The sequence below is a fragment of the Natator depressus genome, chromosome 13 (genome assembly GCF_965152275.1).
Source record: "Natator depressus isolate rNatDep1 chromosome 13, rNatDep2.hap1, whole genome shotgun sequence".
Lineage (NCBI taxonomy): Eukaryota > Metazoa > Chordata > Testudines > Cheloniidae > Natator > Natator depressus.
Genome location: NC_134246.1, coordinates 1,556,383 through 1,577,943, shown reverse-complemented (window position 1 = coordinate 1,577,943; position 21,561 = coordinate 1,556,383). Strand labels below are relative to the sequence as shown.

Below are 21,561 nucleotides of genomic sequence, written 5' to 3'. Positions count from 1 at the left end.
CAGCCCAGGCAGGAGATCCCCAAGCTGCGTTGCCCTGCACCTCAGTCCTGTGAGCAGAAGCCCTGCTATCCCAGTCTTCAATCTCTCTACAGCAAAGAGCCCGGGTTTGGCGAGGTGGAAACTGTCCACCAGGGGCTTGAACAAGTTCTGGCCGTGGCAGCGAGGGCTCACCAGGCCTGGAGCACCCACTCCAAGGACAGAGGGCACCAGCTTGCTTTAGAGCCTCAGCATTGCTCGGCGACGCTCGGGAACTGCTCCCTATGGAGCCAGCCAGGACTATGGGGGAGCCTCCTCTCTGGGAGCAGCCTGTCTCCAGGACACACAGCTCGCCCGGCTTCCACCTTCCTGGGTCTGACCTTGGAGCATTCAGCATCCTCTGCCCCTCCATGCGCTTCCCACAGCGAGTCCGCCCAGGCGGGTGTCACAGAGTCCCCGGGCGATGCTGTGGAAATGCTCCCTGCAAAGCCAGGCAGGACTCTGGGGAAGTCTCCTTTCTGTGAGCAGCCTGTCTTCAGGACACACAGCTCACACGGCTTCCCCCTTCCTGGGTCTGACCTCGGAGCATTCAGCATCCTCTGCCCCTCTGTGCGCTTCCCACAGCCAGTCTGCGCAGGCGGGGTCCTGGGGAAGCCAGAGGGTCCTGCACCCCAACTTCGCAGTCAGACGTGACTCTCAGCCAGCCAGTAAAACAGAAGGTTTATTAGAGGACAGGAACATGGTCTAACACAGAGCTTGTAGGTGCAGAGAACCGGACCCCTCAGCTGGGTCCATTTTGGGGGGCAGTGAGCCAGACAACCATGTCTGCCCTTCACTCCATGTCCCAGCCAGCCCCAAACTGAAACTCCCTCCAGCCCCTCCTCCTCTGGGCTTTGTGCCTTTGTTTCCTTTGTTCTCCAACCCTTTAGCTCTCACCTTGCAGGGGGGAAGGGCCAGGCCATCCGTTGCCGGGAAACAGGGTGTCGGCCATTCTCTGTGTCCAGATCCCTGCACACACCTGCCCTTTAGGGCTCTGCAACGATCATACACCCTTATCCCACCACCTAGATACTTAAGAACTGCCTAGGGGAAACTGAGGCACCCCCACACTATTCAGAGGAAACATTAAGAACAGTCCCACTTCGTCACAGCGGGCTCCTGGGGAAGCTAGATGGTCCTGCCCCCCAACTCCTCAGTCAGACGGGACTCTCAGCCAGCCAGTAAAACAGAAGTTTTATTAGATGACAGGAACATGGTCTAACACAGAACTTGTAGGTACAGAGAACATGACCCCTCAGTGGGGTCCATTTTGGGGGGCAGTGAGCCAGATAACCCCGTCTGCACTTCACTCCTCATCCCCAGCCAGCCCCAAACTGACTCCCCCTCCAGCCCCTCCTCCTCTGGGCTTTGTCCCTTTCCCGGACCAGGAGGTCACCGGATTCCTTTGTTCTCCAACCCTTTAGCTCTCACCTTGCAGGGGGGAAGGGCCCAGGCCATCAGTTGCCAGGAGACAGAGTGTCGGCTATTTATGTACTGTGGCCCTTTGCCCTGCAACAATTACACCCTCTTATCCCACCACCTAGAGACTTAAGAAATGCATAGGGGAAACTGAGGCACCCCTACAGAGTTCAGAGGAAACATTAAGAACAGTCCCACTTTGTCACATGCACAAAGCCCTGGGCCGGACCCTGACTCACACCCTGAGCCCCAGTGGTACCCGGGAGAAGCTGCGATTTATGCCTCTCTCTGGCGGGGAACTGCAGTTCCCCCAACACTAAACAATGCAATGTAAAAGTAAATGACTATCAAGTGAGTGGGAAGCACTTTCCTTAATGAGTACATCCTACCGGGACTCCTGATTTCAATGCCACGTAAGTTCTTATTAATGCTGAGCAGCTTATTTTCAGCATCTGCATTATTTGTTCTAAACACTGCACAACACAGCAACGAGAGCCGGTCATAACGCCGGCTGACCCTGCCCCCAGCTGTCCAGAACCCTGCTTTCTAAGGTGGAGTCTGACCATGGCCCCATCCTCACCTAGCACTACCCATGCCCCAGTTCTCCTGTGCACACAGAATTAGTGACCCTGGAGGGGAATGTTGAGGCTGAATTATCCCCAGTGGAATCCAGGCAAGAAACCTCAGGGCTGCGCCTTTCATCACAAAATGCACCTCCCCAGCTGCTTTTCACCTGTCCACCCAGGACACGTATTGCCTGAGCGCCCTGGGGAGTGCGATCTAACCTACGTCCTCCAAGGGAATCTGCTTTAATTATAGAGTTTAAGGGGTGCAGATTGTGCTGGGTAGCCTGAGGGCTCAAGCCCATGTCTAAATTACTCGGGACACAATTAAAATCAGCTCCCACAGACTAGAATTTGGCAGATGAGCAGAGAAAAGGCTTGATTGAATCAAACATCTACTTTCTTTCCGGTTTTAACTGGGAAGTGTGCGTATTAATTAACCTCAGGGCTCGGCCTTCTCAAAGGGCATCCGAACCAAAACCAGAGCTGCCTGCACTGAACCGTTCCCCTCCTCTGCGGTCAATAGGACATCCACCCCCATGGAACCAACTTCTCACCCGTGGGAAACACGCAGCCCCTCCCTTGGGCTCTCTCTGCCTCCTCTTCAGCTCCACCTGGAACCTGGAGGAGGAGATATCCCGGCTGGAGGCGACACCAGCCTTTAGGAGAGCTTCTAGGGGCCACTGCTCCATCTCTTGGAGGTCTGACGCTGTTGCGACTGTGTCTCCGGAAGGAAAGTGGCCGTGAAAGCCCCTGCGCACAACACCACATGGAACCGAGAACGAAAATTCAGACTCCCTGAGACGCCCCGTCTAGAGACAAGGGCAGGTCCCTAACAACTGCCTTCTCTGAAGCCTCCCCAGCACTGCAGAGGACGCCAAGACGAGACGGGACCAGGCCCTTCTGCAGTGAGACAGAACGTGGTCCCCAACGCGCTGCTGTCACTCTCTGTTGACTCTACTAGGGTTACAGGGCAGATTTACAGTGGTGTGACCAAGACCCTCATGTGGCCTCTATGTTCGTTCCCTTCCGGGTTCCCTCCAGCAGTAGCACGAAGCAGAGATCTAGAACGTCGGCGCCTCCCCTTCCTGAATTCAGGTGTAGCTAGGATCTAGAGCTGCATCAAGACACCACAGCTCAGGGCACTCTCTGCAATGGGGCTTCCATACTCACTACCTTAGATACTGCAGCTGGGGCCACGGACGCAGCTGAGGGCCTCAGTCTGTTACGTATTTATCCGCCGAGCCGCCACGAGGCAGGGCAGAGGTACTCCCTCCGTGCAGGTGGGGAATGAGTCACAGGGAGGCTAAGTGGCTGGCCCAACATCCTTCGGGAAGTCTGGACAGAGCAGAGAATTGAACCTAGGTTTCCCAAGTCCTCTAACCGCTGGGCCATCCTCCCTCCCTCATCCAGCCATCTGCAAAACTGGGGTTAATTCAGATTTGGATCCAGGGCTGACTGAGCTTGGTGGCTCCACTAGAGATCTCATGAGAAAGTCTGTTCCAGACCATGCTGCAGGCCCCAGAGGCTTGGACTGGTGGGAATGCCGGCCCCTGCCCACCGCATAGGCGCCTCCCCCTCCCCATCATTAGTCACTAAGGAGATCTGACCGAGCCTTGGCTGGAGCAGCCTCTACAATCAAGCCTCTTCCTTGGCTCTGGGTACCAGCAGCACGCCCAGCCCGGTGCTGACCAGCAGGCAGACGTCCTCCGTTTGCCAGCTCTGCCGACAGCCCCAGCAGGTCCTGCAGATCAAAGATTTGCTCTAGCGGGATCTCTCCCCTGTGAGATCTCCCGGAGTTCCTCATCCTTGCAGCATCACCATCCCCATCAAGTCAGCCCTGTAGGAGGGCCTGGTGAATGGCTACAGGGAGACAAGCTCAATGGGGGAGCAAGTCTCTTTCAAGACAGGCTGAGTAACACTAAGGGGGAGGGGGGCGGGGCAACAAGCCCAGGAGGCTGCATTACCCCTGGGTAGGGCAGTTAACCCCATGATGCCCAACTGAATCACAACCAGCCCCCCTCCACAGGCCCCCAGCCAATGCATAAGCGAGACATTCTCGGGGTGACAGGACTAGCAGGTGCAAATGACTCCTCTAGGTGGAGCGGACACGCTGGATTCTGCTAGGTGAGGACGGCTGCTTTAGCCGCTGGGGGCAGCTTTGGCCGCTGGAGGGAGCCTGCTCCCTGGAGCTACACGTAGATGACAGCTATGAAGGGCAGGGGGGAGCCGCACATTGGGCTGGCCTTGGGGACCATTTCAGCCCGATGCAGATGTTGCTATTTCCCAGTGAGGCCCCGCCTGCTGCAGACACCCCACCATGTAAAATGGAGCACAGAGATTCCTAGGAGTGGCAGGTTGGCTCACAGGACTTGGTCTCAGCTTCGGGAGCTGATGGTGCCTGCAGTGGTGAGAGGAGGAAGACGAAGAGGAAATAATCTGATCCTCATTACTGTGTCTGTTACAAAATCGGTGTAACAGAAGCTTAAGACCGTAAAGCGGCTTATTAACATGAGCCTGCGAGAAAGGCACCTGGAAGGCGTGGCAAGTACAGGCTACAACACGTGCAGGGCCTCTGCTGCCAAGAAGCCCAGGCGTTGAGAATGGATTTGTATTTGCCTCTAATCCTGGGTCCCTCTGTGACAACAAAGAGCAGGCTGGAGAAGCAAACACCAAAGAGGATCTTGCTGAGAGGGGCCCCCGCCATCTGGAGGAGTGCTGGCACGCACGGCCGGCACGCTTGAAACGTACCAGGAAAGGAAAGGCGACAGTTATATCTGCTCCAGCAAGATGCTCACCGCCTGGCTGAGAGCAGCCCTCGGCAAAGCTGACCTTCTGCTCCCCTTTGAGGTCCCGCCAAGTCCAGCAGCTGGTTCTCAATCAGCAGCAAGCACGCTGCCATCCGAACGAGGCAACATGGGCTGTCAGCAGGGTGCTGGGATTGTTACAAACCTGTCCTGGGCCAGGCTCAACACGGGTTGTGACCTCCTCAGCTTTCAGGCAAGCTGAGGCCAATACAATAACTGGTCGCTGCAGCACAAAGGGTTGGTTTGGTGCCCGGGAAAGCCAGTGATCTGGCACCAGTCCGTCCCCAAATCACGTGATGGTGATGGGGACATTCCATAGGACACTTCCCCAGAACAGCCACCTCAACCCTGCGCTTGGCCCGTGATGGCCTTTGATCATTGTAACTCTCAGCCCCACCGGCCCCGTCGCCACTCCAGCTTCTGGTGCTACCCGTGAGCGAAGTCCACGAGCTGAAAGCCATGCAGCCCCTCCCCCACCAATGCCATAGTTAGCTGGGGCTGGGGGTGGGGGGGTTAGAGTGGGACCAGGCCCAACTGTCACGGAGTGCCCGGGCGATGCTCTGGAACTGCTCCCTATGAAGCCAGTCAGGACTCTGGGGCAGTCGCCTTCCGGTGAGCAGCCTGTCCGCAGGGCAAACAGCTCACACGGCTTCCACCTTCCTGGGTCTGACCTCGGAGCATTCAGCATCCTCTGCCCCTCCGTGCGCTTCCCACAGCGAGTCCGCTCAGGCGGGGCTCCTGGGGAAGCCAGAGGGTCCTGCCCCCCAACTTCGCAGTCAGACGTGACTCTCAGCCAGCCAGTGACACAGAAGGTTTATTAGACGACAGGAACATGGTCTGACACAGAGCTTGTAGGTGCAGAGAACAGGACCCCTCAGCTGGGTCCATTTTGGAGGGCAGTGAGCCAGACAACCACGTCTGCCCTTCACTCCATGTCCTAGCCAGCCCCAAACTGAAACTCCCTCCAGCCCCCCCTCCTCTGGGCTTTGTTCCTTTCCCGGGCCAGGAGGTCACCTGATTCCTTTGTTCTCCAACCCTTTAGCTCTCACCTTGCAGGGGGGAAGGGCCCAGGCCATCAGTTGCCAGGAAACAGGGTGTCGGCCATTCTCTGTGTCCAGACTCCTGCACACACCTGCCCTCTAGGGCTCTGCAATGATCATACACCCTTATCGCACCACCTAGATACTTAAGAACTTCATAGGGGAAACTGAGGCACCCCCACACTATTCAGAGGAAACATTAAGAACAGTCCCACTTCGTCACATCTCTCCCCCCTTCGAGATCGAACTGAGCAGGGTCACTTTAGCTGGTGACCTGGGGAAGTTCGAAGCCACCAACGTTCCCATGGATGCCCCAGCATCTCTCCCATTCCTTGGTAGGAGTTACACCAGGACCTTCCAGTTTCACGCCCTCCCTTAGGTCGGGGGTGGTCGATAGCACTCGCAGGCCGCATGTGGGAAGGTTTATGCGGCCCGTGCCCTTTGGCCACCCCAAAACCCCAGTGGGTCAAACTGGGATTGGGTCTTCTCCCCATCAAGCTGGCCAAACACAGCCACTTGGTTATAGGACGGTTTAACTTTCTTAACAGCTTTCACTTCATCTGAGACCTTCTCAAAGCTCTCCACACTGGGTCTCTCAACAGGACAGTCAGTGGATCCATTCACAACAGAAAATTTCTGGCTGTTAGGAACTGAAACTTTCTTGATTAAATCACTTTCACACCCTTCAGTTGCAGTAAACTGCTTGCAAAGACTCCATGAGGATTCCTTCCCTAGGGGCTTTTCTATGCAACAATTCACCCCTCACAGAAATTCTGCCCTTACCCTCTTTACCTAGGGCTTGCTCTAGAGGAACACTTTCCTGAGCAACAACAGACTCTTTCTGGGTCTCCCTTACATCCAGAATTACCTCTAGCCCATCCGGCGGATTCCTACACAATCCCCTTTCAGGCAAACTGACAGACTTCCTAGAGAAAAGGTCAGAAGCATTCTCCTTCCCTTTGCCACACACAAGTTCAGGAATCTTTTCCTTCTTGCTACAGGTTTCCACACCCTCAGTAGGTAACACAATCACATCACCTTCATGCTCTCCTTGTGCCCTGGCTAGGATCTCACCCTGATTAGACAGAGTTGCGACACCCTTTCCCAACAACACACTAGCAACAGGCAAAATACAAGCACCAGAATTGTCTGGGCTCTGGGATTTTACATAGACACTAACTGGATGTGACCTAGTTACAGGGCCATTCTCCCGAGCAGACACAAACTTAGGACCCTTCCCTTCCTGGGCTTTAGCTGAATCCAGAACCAGCTCTGAGACAACTGCACTACCCTCAACCATCACAGGCGGAAAGGCCCCTTCTGTCTGCTGCACAGACAAAGAAGAGCCGGACACACTTTCTCCTTTACCAGACACACAGCTTGGGATCTCTTTCCCCTTGTCCCAGCACACAGGGCTGGTCACAGACAACTGCTTGGAGATCAGGGTAGCTCCCTCCATAGGCAAGTCAATACCCCTGACATACACAGACACATTTCCTTCCCTGTCACAATTCTCCACCCAGCTAACAGGTAAGGTCCAGGGACACTCATCTTCCACTCTCCTCGCCTTCCCACCCTGCTGACTAGACAAAGCCATCAGATCACAAGGCTGCCTAGGCTCATCCAAACTTTCCTTACCAAGCACCTTGCCACTCCCCACAGATCCCCTCCCCTGCCTGTGTCTCCCCCCACTCAGCTGGGGTCTCAGCTCCCCCTGTGCTCAGCGCTGCCCTTGCTGTGCCAGTGGGGGTAGGCAGCGAGCTCGCTGCTTTCCTCACTGCATCAGAGCCAGCGTGAGCCCCCTCTCCGGAGTGCAAGGGCGCAGGGAGCATCTCTCTGTCCCACCCAGCCCCAGGGGTCTGCTTACAGGCAGGCAGGTAGCCTGAGCCTAGCGGCTCCTCCCTGCTGCCAGCCAGGTCATCTGCATTTTCACTGACCATTTCCCTCTCCACCGATTGGTTCCCTGGATTCAAATTCAAACCCTTGGCCGTTACAGGAGCAGGGCCTGGATCCTGTCCCAAAGAGACACAGTCACCCCACAACAGGGTCTCGCAGCCGATATCCTGGAGCACCCCAAAGACCAGCCAGCCCCACCCCTCCTGGGTCTGCACAGGGATCTGGGCCATAGGCAGGGCGAGGGGCTTCGTCCCTGGGACCCTCACCCAGCTCACACAGCCCCTCAACCTCTGAGGCTGCACCACCCAGGGCCTGACAACAGTTCTCTCTGTCCCAGGATCTCGCCACCCCAGGAATGTCTCCCCATTGACCATCACCTTCCGCTCCCACTGGGGGTCCGAGGGGCCTGGCCCCAGGAAACTCCACACAGACATATAGGTTGGGGTCAGGAGTGGGAGCCTGTCCACCTCCCCACCCATCTGGCCGACAGAGTCTATGGCCTTGGGACCCAGCAAGGGAGCTAGACACCGGGGCTTTTCCGCAGGGTCCCCCTGGTTCAAATCTCCAGCCTGCTCAAAGGCAGTGAGGTGGGCATCCACATCCCCCCCCTCCTTAACCAGGGGCAGCAATTTAGTCTCGAGGTTCCCTGCGGAACTGGCCCCCCAGGGTCTATCCCCACTCACCCCGGGGAGGTTCCCTAGGCCTCTCCGCTCCCCCACCGCCAGTTCATGCTGCTGCTGCTTCTGCAGCTCTTTCTCAGGCTCTCGCTGTCTCTCACAGTCCTCTTGCTCTCTCGGACTCAGCTCCAATCCCGTCCATCTCCGATCCCCGGATGGGGAACCCGATCGTGAAGACCCTCGTCTGGTCAGGGACAGGAGTCTTGGCGATGCCTGGCTACTACTCCAGCTGCTCCCAGATCCTGCTATAGCCCCATTTGGGGTCAGGAATCTGTCCCTTAGAGCGGTCATCCTCCTCCAGCTGCACGATTAACTGTGCTTTGGTGAACTTTCCAATGCTCAACCCTCTCTTTTTGCACAGGGTTACAATGTCCTTCTTAAGAAGACGGTGACAGGCCATCACTCCACTCTTCCCAAGTTGTTGTGGACTCACAGGCCTGTGTGCTCGCAGCTCCCCACGGTTTCCAGGGAAAACCCCTAGTGTGCCAGCCCTTCTCGAGGTCACCACCTCTTTGCCAGGGTCGAGCTGCAGACTCCTCCGCCCCTGGGACCGCTCGCTGCAGTCCCCCGGGGGACCCTGTTACTGCAAAAGTCCTTTTCTCTGGTCACACAATCCTAGGGGTTAACCGCCCCCTGAAACCGTCTCTCTCTGAATCTTCAGCACGCCTAGTCCCCATCAATCCCCCTTTGTTTTACTGCTCCCCAGTCACTTACTGCAGGAAGCGCCATCCACGGGGTGCAGTAGATCCCACCGCTGCCACCAGTTGTCACGGAGTGCCCGGGCGATGCTCTGGAACTGCTCCCTATGAAGCCAGTCAGGACTCTGGGGCAGTCGCCTTCCGGTGAGCAGCCTGTCCGCAGGGCAAACAGCTCACCCGGCTTCCACCTTCCTGGGTCTGACCTCGGAGCATTCAGCATCCTCTGCCCCTCTGTGCGCTTCCCACAGCGAGTCCGCTCAGGCGGGGCTCCTGGGGAAGCCAGAGGGTCCTGCCCCCCAACTTCGCAGTCAGACGTGACTCTCAGCCAGCCAGTGACACAGAAGGTTTATTAGACGACAGGAACATGGTCTGACACAGAGCTTGTAGGTGCAGAGAACAGGACCCCTCAGCTGGGTCCATTTTGGAGGGCAGTGAGCCAGACAACCACGTCTGCACTTCACTCCATGTCCTAGCCAGCCCCAAACTGAAACTCCCTCCAGCCCCTCCTCCTCTGGGCTTTGTTCCTTTCCCGGGCCAGGAGGTCACCTGATTCCTTTGTTCTCCAACCCTTTAGCTCTCACCTTGCAGGGGGGAAGGGCCCAGGCCATCAGTTGCCAGGAAACAGGGTGTCGGCCATTCTCTGTGTCCAGACTCCTGCACACACCTGCCCTCTAGGGCTCTGCAATGATCATACACCCTTATCGCACCACCTAGATACTTAAGAACTTCATAGGGGAAACTGAGGCACCCCCACACTATTCAGAGGAAACATTAAGAACAGTCCCACTTCGTCACACCAACGCCACCTGAGTAGACAGCACCGGCCAAGGGATGCACTAGTTCAGCACCATGCACCTTCCAGGTCCGTGTGACGCCCCCAGTGAAATGACCCGGCGTAAACCCGGCGGAGGGTGGCCATGGAGACACCCCACCCCACACCCACAGCCCCCGATGATGGGGGCCTTGCAGTGCACAGGGGTCACGGAGGGTGCGGCTGGGCCACGCTGGCCCCTCGACTGCTCCCAAATCCAACATGGCCGCAGTGGCTCCTCCAAGCTGGGCAGCAAGGCCGTGAATGTTCCCCTCAGCAGGGAGCCCTACGGGGATGGGCGTTCCCCCCACCCCGGCCCTGAAGGGGTCATGGTGGTGCGGGTAGGGCCAATTAACCAGATCCGGCGGAGCGTCTGGCTTGATTGACGATGACAAGTGGCTGATCAAGCCCAGCTGGCTAAAGGATAAAGCCAGGAAGTCTGCAGCAGAAGGGGGCTGCAGTGTGGAAGCCGGTGGTCACCCTCTGGGCTTAGAGAGGGAAAAGGAGGAAGCCCGGCAGCAAGAGACGCGCTGGGATCCTGGCCCTGGGGCAAGGGTTTGCCCAGCGTGGGGAGAAGAAAGCCTGTGGGGGGCAGAGTAGGAAGCAGCCCAGGGAAACGGCAGCGTGAGTGGCGATTGCATAGAACCTGGCTGCTGATGGGGGTCTCTGGGCTGATACCAGAGTAGCAGGCAGGCCTGGGTTCCCCTGCCAGGCCTCAGAAGTGGCACCGGATTGTGGGAGATGCCAACTGGACAGCTGGTCGGGAGGGACTGAGATAGCCCGGAAGGGGGCACTGTACAGTGACGTAGCGGGAGGGCTGAGACATGACGCGGGAGAGAGCACCCCGAGTTGCAGAGAGAGGGTCCGGGGCAAGCCAGCGATGGAAGGGGGCGCCGGACCAGAGCAGCACTCATTCCCCAGACGCAGCCAGGAGGGGGGGCTGCAGCAGTGAGTGAGCCCTGTGACACCCACCCACAGCCAGAGCCGGGGGGCCCTGCTTGTTGGGGGGTGGGGAGCAGCCTGACCCGGGCCGAGCGTTTGTGACGCGCAGACAGAGACCTGCTGCTCTCACGGGGCTGCTGAACGCCGTGCGACGCCCGATGCGGCTGCAGCTGAGAGTGCGCGTCTGCTACACCCACTCCAGCCTCGCTCGTCCAACGGACAGCGTGGACAGGCCCTCTGCTCTCAGCCCAGCAGCTCCCCGACTGTCCCTCCCGGCTAACGGGACACGCTCGCAGCACCGCTGGTCTGAACAACTGCAATGGCTCCTTTAAAACCTTCCCCTGGCCACTGGCTACCACCCCCACATTGCTGGCTGCAGCTGGCCCCAAGCCACAGGGCCAGGGAGGAGGGGAGGCTAAACTGGAGTGACCGGCCAGCTGGAAATCGTCCATCAAAAGGCAACAAAGAGTGAAATGGGCAGTAAATAATCGCTGACAGGGAAAGAATAGGGGAGTTCCTCCCCCTCCCCCCACTGCAGCCCTGCTTGCCCCAACGCCCCAGCACTTCATTCTCTGCTCCTTTCCCCCCGGCTTCCTCCCACCCCCACATCTGGCCAGTCCAGTCTCCCTCTGTCTCACCCCCACCACCTCTCTCAGCCTCTCATTAATCCTGGCTCCCACCTTTCCCACTCCCTGTTTCTGCCCCGTCTCACTCTCCTCCGTGCTCATCTCCTCCATTCCCACCCCCACCTCTGAACTGAGGGTTTTGTCTCGTGCCCCCATCTCCTCTCTCAGTTGCAGGGACGGCCCGTCCATTTCATCGTCGATCTGGCTCCACGGGCACTCTCTGCTCATTAGATCGTAACCCGTTGCCAGGAAGATTAATATGGTCACAAAAGCTGGATGTGGCCTAATGTCTGGGGAAAGCGCAGTGTGCCCCGGGTCACGGGACTGAACGTCGCAGCCGGGCAGTGTCCCCGCAGGGGATGGCAGAGGCTCACTTCCTAGCAGCGGGCACTCTGGCCAGCTCGCAGCTGCTGGTCACACCCAGACCCCTGTGAGGTGACTTGCGGGCATGCAGCTCCTTTCCACAGGCAGTTAACGTGGTAAGTACAGTAAATACATGAACAACTGCACTTCGCCGTTTGCTCACACAGCCGTCACGTGTATGTGCTCAGTCGCAGTCACGGCGTGTGCAAAGCTGTGCGTGCATTGTTTGCACGGGCAGTACCCGGAAAGCCTGGACCTAGCGCGCTAGCCGTCCTTTTCGAAAAGTATAAAATAGCTGCCACATTTCCTGGGCATGCCGAGTAAAGTGCCCTCCCCGCATTGGCATTGCAACAGCAAGTCATTCACCAAACACCCGCCGCAGAACTCTGCTGGCATCTCTAATGTCACTGGTGCATGAACAAAGGAAGCAAAGAAAGAATCACCGTAGGTCCCTTTAAATTCTGTGGGATTGCGCAGACGGCTCAGGGAAATGGCTAGCAGCTAAAAATCTAAACTGCTCATAAGGCCTTGACTAACTGCACTAATTCTCACATTTCATTACAAACTCCACAAGAGACCAGCCGGGCTGGAAATCATGTTGCCTTCTTTCTGGAATTGGTTTTTGCTAGAACTGGCGCTATTTCAGAAGAGCAGGAGCCCAGGCCCAGCACAAAGGGGACTCCAGAAATGAGAAAGTCACATTTATTTGAAAAGGGCCATTTGTCAAATTACATTTAAAAGCAAAGTCTGAGTCTAAACACTGCTAACAGCTAGAGATAATCATCTTTCACGCAGACCCAACCAGAGCACCCCAAGTATCCCATCCCAATTACCCATAATGCACTGCAAAGAAACTGGCATCAGAGACGAGATGCAAAGGCGTGGGCTGGATGCAGTCTTTCTGCCCTGGGCTTCTCTGCTCTTCCCTTTGCAGAGCACTGGGGAGTGACGCTCCACCTAACTCCCAGCACATCAGGACTTCTCAGTTTGAGATTGATGGAGCGCGCTAGTCTGGCTGATAGATAGACAGCGAGACACTGTGTCTGTGAGTGAAAGGAAGGCAGCGCAATAGCATGGGTGTTAGATTAGTGATAAGGTGATGGACAGAGAGAGAAATTCGGGATGAAGGCTCAGTGACAGAGGAAACAGAGAGATACTGTAGGTGATATTTTATCTAGCCACCCTCCCTGGGAACCAGTGCGGGCAGAGGGTGTGGAACTGCAATCCCCAGTAGGTACAACCAGCAGAGAGTAGCATTTCAGAAAGTGGCTGATCAAGCCCAGCTGGCTAAAGGATAAAGCCAGGAAGTCTGCAGCAGAAGGGGGCTGCAGCGGTGTTGCAAGACCGAATGCACGCAGTTGGGATGCAGACACCATGTTCTGTAAGGGCTTCTGCTGACGGTGGTATAAACTGGAGATGGTTCTCAGTAGGTCAAAGTCCCCCTTGGTTAGCTGGGTATTTGGGGGGCCGTTCTTGGTGGGAACAAAAGAAATAAAAATAGACTGGGTCCAAACGACCCACCTATTCAAGGGTCATGCTGCCCCCAATAAATCAAGGGAGGCTTGGGGTCAGGGTCAGTCAGAGGGTGCAATCCCTGCCTTCCAGAGGAACGTTTCACTGGAGCCTTTTTCACTGTTAGTTGCTATTTAACCTTTTTGGCAATATTGGCAGATGCTAAATAGAGCTTTCTATAACGGAAGCCACGGCCCCTTGGGCTACAGAGGTGCCCTTGCAGGCCCTGTGCCTGGGGAGGGCTCCAGCCCACCCTGCCAGCGGTGGATGAGCCGCCCGCTGCTGGCAGTGTTTGTACATGGCTGGGGGCTGCCAGACGCAGACAAGGAGGGATTCTGCTTTTCTAATTCAGAGCGTGTACATGAGCTTCATCCACAGGCCCAGGTCTACGGAGATGGACCACGCAGGTACCGCACAGAGAGATGCTGGGACGGCCACGCTCACACACACACATGCACGCACACGCAGGTCTTGCCTCTGTATCTGTGGGTCTGGTATTGGGCGGAGGGGACGGGTGTCTCGGAAACACAATGGGAAATACAGAACACCGCAAGGACACTGGATTAGGGTTTCAGAGTAGCAGCCGTGTTAGTCTGTATCCGCAAAAAGAACAGGAGGACTTGTGGCACCTTAGAGACTAACCAATTTATTTGAGCATAAGCTTTCGTGAGCTACAGCTCACTTCATCGGATGCATCAAATAAATGCTCAAATAAATTGGTTAGTCTCTAAGGTGCCACTAGTACTCCTTTTGGATTAGGGTTGACTATTCACAGGAAGCAACAGACCGATTTCACAAACTCAGCCCTCTCTCCTGTTAGGGAGCAGGCATCTCCTGGCCAGTTCGGTTGTTCCAGCAATTTCTTCAGACATATTTCTGCCCGCGGACTGTCATAAACTGACTGATACCTGCAGGATGACTGGTCACTTAAATTACACGGTGTTGCTACTGACTGTGCAAGCACTTCCAACCTGAAGTGTGGCTCGTGACTCCCTATATTCATGTGCAAAGGCACTGGTTCCCATGGGAGCGGAGGGTCTGCACTGAAAGGCACAGAGCTGGTCCCCAGATGAAAAGCTAGATGCTTAAACGTTCATGGAACATGAAACAGACCAGGGCACAAGCTCAAACTCCTTAAAGTCAAACATGTGTGAATATGGATTTGCAGGATTTGCAGCATTCTACACACACATACACACACACACACACACACACACACACACGTAAACTAACCCAAAAGACCCGCATGGAGTGTTCCAGTTACACGAAGTGGTAGACGAGGAAGCAAAGGGCAGGAACATCACATCACGCAGCTGCTATCAGAGGTAAAATAAAGAATTGCTTTAATGAGGGTTATGATGTTACTGCCTCTGATCAGTGTCGGTTTCAGCGAAGTTGGCACCTGGCAATGAGCTGGAGAATGGTCCAGGCAAGTGATAAACAGTTTGGGGTCCCCCTGGAGGGAAATCCTAGGAAAGATTGATAGTGGCGCAGCCTTCGGAGGCGACGATAAGGATGACTGCGAGGGCCTTTTATAGCAATGCAGCGCGGACTCTTCTTTCTCCGACAGCCCTTTCCAGCTCCGCTGAACCTGCTGTGCCGACCAGCACTCCGAAAACACAGTGCACGGCGCGGGAGAGAGAAAAGTGGGAGCACTTCATAGAAAAGCCCCCGAGGCCTTTGCTTCCTGCCTCTGGGATCAACAGCCCAGCCCAGTGCTGCTCAGCAGGGACCTCCCTGTGCCATTCCTACACGAGGGCTGGGGGAAGCCGCCACATTCTCAAAGCTGCGGATCGCGGTGGCCAGCAAGGGAAAGGCGCTTCTCGTTCTGCTCAGGTCTAGAAGCAGGTCAGAAATTCACCAATTCATCCATTAAAACTGGCTGGGAACTTTGGTCTTTCCCAGGCAGGTCCCCGTGTATCTGGGATATTCCCTGCTCAGGCCACGCTGGCTAGTCGTGCTCAGGGGCAATTCCTTGGCTAGATAAACGTTCAGGCACTTGGCATTGCTGTTTTTCTGCTGCAATCCTGTTGCAAATACTTGTGCATGTGAATCTAAAATTCAGTTTCCACAAAAGCCTATGCATGAAATTCACTTTCCAGGACTATTTGGCCTGGTGAAAACAGATCGCACAAGTGTTCACTGAGCGAGAACATGGGGAAAGCCAATTCATTACGAAACTGGAGCTACAATCATCTGCAGTGTAACGAATGGCATGTGCGGATGTACGCTCCCAACCATGCTGCCACTAGTGACAGGCCAGAGGTGGAGACAAGGGCTGGACGCCCCGGCTTAAAAACTACGGATAGTTTGAGACCGACAGTTCCCTGGTTTCCTCCCACATATACTCTGTAGCTGCTCAGAGCTCTCACTCCAGCCCAAGCCGGTTTTCCCAGAACAGACATGGCAGGATCCTGCCTTCTCAAACTCTGACTCCTGTGCCCAGGGCAGAGCAGAAAAGGAAACGTTCAGTGGGATACCCATGCAGGCCAATGCTCCTCTCCCGGCATGAGGCTGCAGAGCTGTGGACTAAGTGTAATGCACGAGCTTCGCCGGTGCGACGGTCTCCCACTAGTGGCCGGTCACCAACAAGGAGAACTGGCTGTTACGCTCCGGGTGCTGTGACTGCGGGAAGCTGGGAATGGGCGACGGGGGATGGATCACTTGGTGATTCCCTGCTCTGTTCCTTCCCTCTGGGGCACCTGGCACTGGCCGCGGTCGGCAGCCAGGACACTGGGCCAGATGGGCCTTTGCGCTGACCCTCTATGGCCGCTCTTGTGCTGTTCCTTACAGCCGATGGAGTTGCTGGCCACAGTTTGTATGTTTGACTCGTGGTGTTGTGTGTCCGCAGGTTTGGCTTGTGGTGGGAGCCAGAACCTCAGTGCTCTAATCCCAGCTCCCACTGCAGCCTGGGGCAAGGCTCTTCCTCTTGTGAGTAGCCCCATTCATAAGGAGGGTCACAGACAGCAGCAGGTCCTTACCCCTGCTCTCCCCAGGGCAGAGAGGGGAAGGCTGCTTCCCCTGGGGAGCCCGGAGGGCCAGTTGGGTGAGGATGGTGCACGGACATTGCAAAGTGCTCCAGAAATGCTGAGCCATAAGCCCTTCCCTGACAAGATCTGGAAGTGCCCAGCACACTGCCCCTTCCCCACCCGGTTGGCTCCGAAGCCCTGGCCCCTTTGCACCTTGCGCTGCTCCCCCTCCCCTGACATTGCTGCTGTGTCCTCTTAGCCAGCAGGCAAAGGAGAGAGTGACTTTAACGGGCTCAGTGCGCCGATGGTTTATAGCCACTGCCTGTCATAAACCGAGGAAACCAGGATCGATAAATCTCCCAGGAAACAAAAATCAGGGGAAATAAAACGAACTCAATGGGGAAACACAGATAAACGGAATTGAAAACGCCTGCTGGGACAGCCTGGTGCTGTCATAAACCTGAGATATATCGGTCGGCTCGCTGTCTCCCCACCGTCGCATGGCATCCGTTCTGCAGCCCAAGTCCCGACAGGGGAGGGCAGCACAGACCAGCCCACCGGGGTCGCTCAGCACAGCCGGGCGCTCCTGGCAGCTAAGGCAGAATGAGACCCCCGGGGAGAAGCTGGGGGGGGGGCGACCAGCACTTTCCTGGGAGGTGGTTAGCCACACTTCTCCCTGCAGGGGCTGCCCCTCACTCTGTTCCTGGAGCGATCCGCAATCCAGGCCAGGTTCGCCTCTCAACTAGACGGGACGCCCGGTGAGCACAACGACCCGACACCAGCTCCTTGCTGAGGGCTCAAGGGGGAGCGGGAGGGACACAGAGACCAGGCCAAGCTCTCGGCCTTCCAGAAATGGCCCCGAATCCATTGTGTGGGGGAAGCGTGTCCTCGCTCGACAGCGACACTGCCTGCTCCTCCCACGTCCATCTCCCTTAGGGCTGGCTCTTGCTCCCTCTGACGTCAGCAGGAGATTCGCCATGTTCCTAAACAGGCCCCCACCTGGGCCAGGGACCATCTCACAGCAGCAGTGGGCCCCGTTCTGCTCGCGGCTGCACAGGAGTAAACGTGGAGCTGCTCCCGGGACGCAGGCGGTGACAGCTCGGAGCCTGCCCTGTGCTCTGCGACGCGCTAGGCACATGGCCGCCCTGCGTGGGAGTGGGCAGAGCTCTCCTCCTCCCAATTCCACCTAAACTCTCAGCAGGAGCAGCCCCCTGGGCCTGCCAGACCTGTGCAGACCTGGGGACCCAACATTCGGATTCCGGGGCTACCAGAGCACAGACAGCTTCCAGTCCCCACACCAGCGCCTACGTGCCAGCCGCGCCCTGCTCCGCAGCAGGCAGCACAGCAGAGCCTCCTTCGGAGATAATGAGATCCCCGCTGGACCAGCTGGGGCACCAGCCGCCGGCTGCCCGGCTTGTCGCAGGGGCTTGGGCGACGCTTGCGACCTGCCTTTGCCAAGCTGACAAAGCACAGGCTGAAGCAGCCCAGGGAAGGACAGTTTCATAACTGAAGGGCTTTGCCATCGTCACATCGCTGCTCTACTGGGGGGGGAGCGGACGGAAAGCGAACAACGAACTTGTGCTGGTGTCCTGTAATTGTCTCTCCCGCAGGAAACAAATGGGGCCTCCCCCAGCCCGGCAGCCCAGCTCATGGCAGAGGCTACTCGCTATAGGCCAATACACAGATTCCAAGGGCTCGAATAGTTCCAAGAGGCTAAACTATCTGGAGGCTCATTAGCAGAGCTCGTTAAGGCCTGCAGCGCTGGGGGCCTGCTCTCCGGCCCATTCTCTCTCAGGTACAGCAATCTCTCAGCACTGCTTTCCCGTTCAGGTTTTTGGCTCACTTATTTTCCTTGCAGAGCATAACTGCGGCCGGCCGGGGGAGAGGGCAGGGTTTACAGCGTCCCGAAGTGCTGTGCCTGCATTTCACCTATCGTCCCCCACACAGGTTCGGATACCCTGGAGGGAAGGCAGAGCGAAATTCTCCTGAAAGTAACGACACCCAACTGTTGTTCCAGGCACTTCCCCAGCCCGGTGGGTCAGAGAGGAGTTTGTCTGTCTCGGTTTCCAGGCCAGGAGGCAAAGACAATGCTCAGCTCTACACAGAAGCCTCTTGGTCATTGCAGGAGGCAATAAACCCATGACACTGGCCCGCTGGCTGTTGACAGCCCTACGCACACAGACCAAACCAGCGCTCACACTCAGCCTCCCAGCTGGGGGGGGACAATCTTGCCACCAAGTTTGAGGCCCTAATTTACATGTTCGAACCTGTAAGTCGCATGCGCCCTACCCTCAAATTCACGTCAACCCCCTGCACTCTGGAGCAACGCTCTGCGTGAAAAGCAGGAGAAACCGAAACAGAAGGCAAGCTGCCCCGAGGCAGGGGTCAGAGGAACTAACAGAAGCCAGGCTACTCCTGGAGCTACCTAGAAGGCAAAGGACTTTTCCAAGTGGCTATTATCAGCCACAAGAGGCCAGCGGGAACCCCTCCCCCAACAGCCAAGTGACCCCGGCAGGGTGGATGCGGTTGGTACAATTATTGCTGAGCTGGGTTTTGTTTCAGCTGGGTGACAAACTGACAAATCCAAAGATAGTCCATTCATTTCAAACCAATGCTGAAGTTTCTTTTTTCCCCACCATGAAATGAAAAAAAAAATTGCTCAGGGGAAAGGCAAATCGAAGCCGCAGTTCCAAACCTCTGGTGTGCAGGTTTTTTTCAACCAAAACTATTCACCCAATTCTGCCTGAATGCACCAAGCTTCAGTGCCCTGCAACCGTATTTTTCAGTGAATTTACTATTTACAGAATAAAAGTTGTACGGCTCTAGTCGCAACTGTAGTAAATGCTTGTGCAAATGAACACCCAGCAGCTCACTGCGCTGGCGTTTGCCACAGCTGCGTGTGTCCTTTTCTAACAACCTGGGCCTAGAAGTTTTTCATGCATTAAATAACCTTCCTTCTCATCATTAATAACCCGCCTGGAAGCTTCACATTTCACAAATTAACCTCCCATCTGGTGCCTAGACTCCCTAGATACTCGGAAAAATACAGCAAGGTGTAGCCTCCTTTCCTGGATACCATTTTCCAGAGGTGGCACCTCAGAAGATACAGTTCCATCCCCAGCAGATTCCTAGGGCCCATGCTGGGTGAGGTCTATGATGGCAGGGGTTCTCAGCCAGCTGCCTTCTCACATTGCTACCAGCGAGGGGGGGCTGGGCTGGATCCCAGTTGGACGGGAGGGGGACGGTATTGAAAAGGTGGAGAACCGTTGTATGGTGGGGTAGATTCAGAATTCTAGTCTGTTGGCTGGGACATGAAAGCAAGTCTCACGGTTTCAGAATGAGCGTGGGACAAGGGTTTTGTGGGCCATTGCTCAGTTTTAGGATTCACATTCCCTTCAACAGAAATTCACTCAAAACAGCTGAAAACCCACCATGAAAGGCCCCGAGGTGCTTTCAACACTCCTGGCTAATGGAAATGCTGTAAGGTCAGCTGCTTAATCCCCGGTTGACTCTCGCGTGTCTAGGCAGCTAGCGGTAGCCCATCACGTAGCATTTGTATGATTAGTTACTCATTTTACCAGAGTGCCTGGACCAGGACCTGACTGTGCCCTGTGCCGTACAGACAGACCAAAAGGAAAATCCCTGCCCCAGAGAGCTTCCAATCTCAGTCTAAGTCAGGTGACACCAGATGGCTGCAGACAGACCAAAGGAGGAGCACAAGGAAGCAATGAGACAATAGTGGTCAGAGTGACAGGCAGCAGGCTCTGCCCAGCTATAAAGTTTTCGGGAGGGTTTTGAGGGAGGCGAGTGCATTAGCTTTGCAGATGTTTGGGGAGCTCTCTCCAGGCGGGAGGGGCAGCATGGCAGAAAACAGGAGCCTGCTTGTTTCAAAATGTAACCAGCGGGCGATGCAGGCTGGTGCCAGTGGCCAATTCAAAATGGGCACTGATGCCACGATAGCAAGTGAGAGATGACAGGGAGAGCAGGGACTGACTGTGAAGGGCCTTGAAAGCGAAGACAGGCAGCTTATGTTCAATGCAGTCGAGAGGGGGACCAGTGGAGGGATGCGGAGAGAGGGGTGACAGGCCAGGAACATGATCTTTGCAGCAGTATTCTGCAAGGAGACGAGCAGGGCAAGACTGCATGTGACAAGGCCAGAGAGAAACATGCCCCAGTAATTGAGACACAAGATGAGGAGAGCATGTAACTGTGTGGAGGGGAGGGGAAGGGCCTGCCTTACAGCCGGTCCGCAGGAAAAGCCGGCAAGCCTTAGACATAGCCTGCCGCCCTAGCGAGAGGGCTGAGTGACAGGCAGAACAGTGGAGAAAGGCGGTAGCAGGCAGGGCTTTGGGGGGAAGATTGGGAGACGGAAGGTGACAGGTCTGGAGTACAGAGGTAGAGCTATGGAGCGTCAGCAGAGAGATGGTCGCTGACTTTGTGGATGAGATCACCCAGACAGAAGGTGGGGAGGAAGAAGAGGAGAGGACCGAAGACCAAGCCCTGTGAAGCCCCACAGAAAGCTAGAGGGGGAAGAGGCAGATCTGCCAAAGGACACACTGAAGGAGTGATCCGAGACGTAGGGGGAGAACCAGGAGAGGACAGAGCCAGGGAAGCTAGAAGAGCACCAGACTGCAAGACGAGCCTGGCCAGCAGCATCCAAGGCAGCTGACAGGCGGGGATGCGGGTTGAGCACTGGCTCTGCGATGTGGCTAGGGAAAGGACTCTGAGGAGAGCGGCCCCAGTGGAGTGCGAGGGGCGGAAACCAGCCCGGAGAGGAACTCCAGACAGTACCTGTGAACAGCACGGTCAACGAGCTTAGAGACACAAGGGGGACGGGGCGATACTTGGAGACACAAGGGGGTCAAGGGTTGGGGTTTGTTCCGTAGACTTGTAAACGAGCATCACAGACAGACTCAGCTTCACCAGGCAGGTTTATCTCTCATGGATCCAAGCAGAAAGATACAAACCCCCCTGCCTGGGGGCTTCAGTCCCCTGAGGGCGAGTGGGTAAGAGAGAGGGACACCCAGCCCCACACCCCTTCCTCGAGCAAGGAGCAGCACGGCAATGGCTGGGAGGACGCAGCAGGGGAAGGAGCATTCTCAGCCCTGCAGGCGAATTACAAACCTAGGGAGCCTTAAGGGGGGAAACACTCAGGCACTTGCAGGATTGTGCTCACTGAGCAGGCTTCCCCGGTGGGATTTCATACCACGATACTGGATAGGC

At 56.2% G+C, this 21,561-nt stretch overlaps 1 protein-coding gene across 2 annotated transcripts in view; it reads right to left on the bottom strand.

Moving 5' to 3' along the window:
* The window catches only part of VSTM2L (V-set and transmembrane domain containing 2 like), a 50,042-nt gene that overhangs the window by 15,541 nt on the left and 12,940 nt on the right, over window positions 1–21,561 (bottom strand). The gene's annotated exons all lie outside the window — the stretch shown is intronic.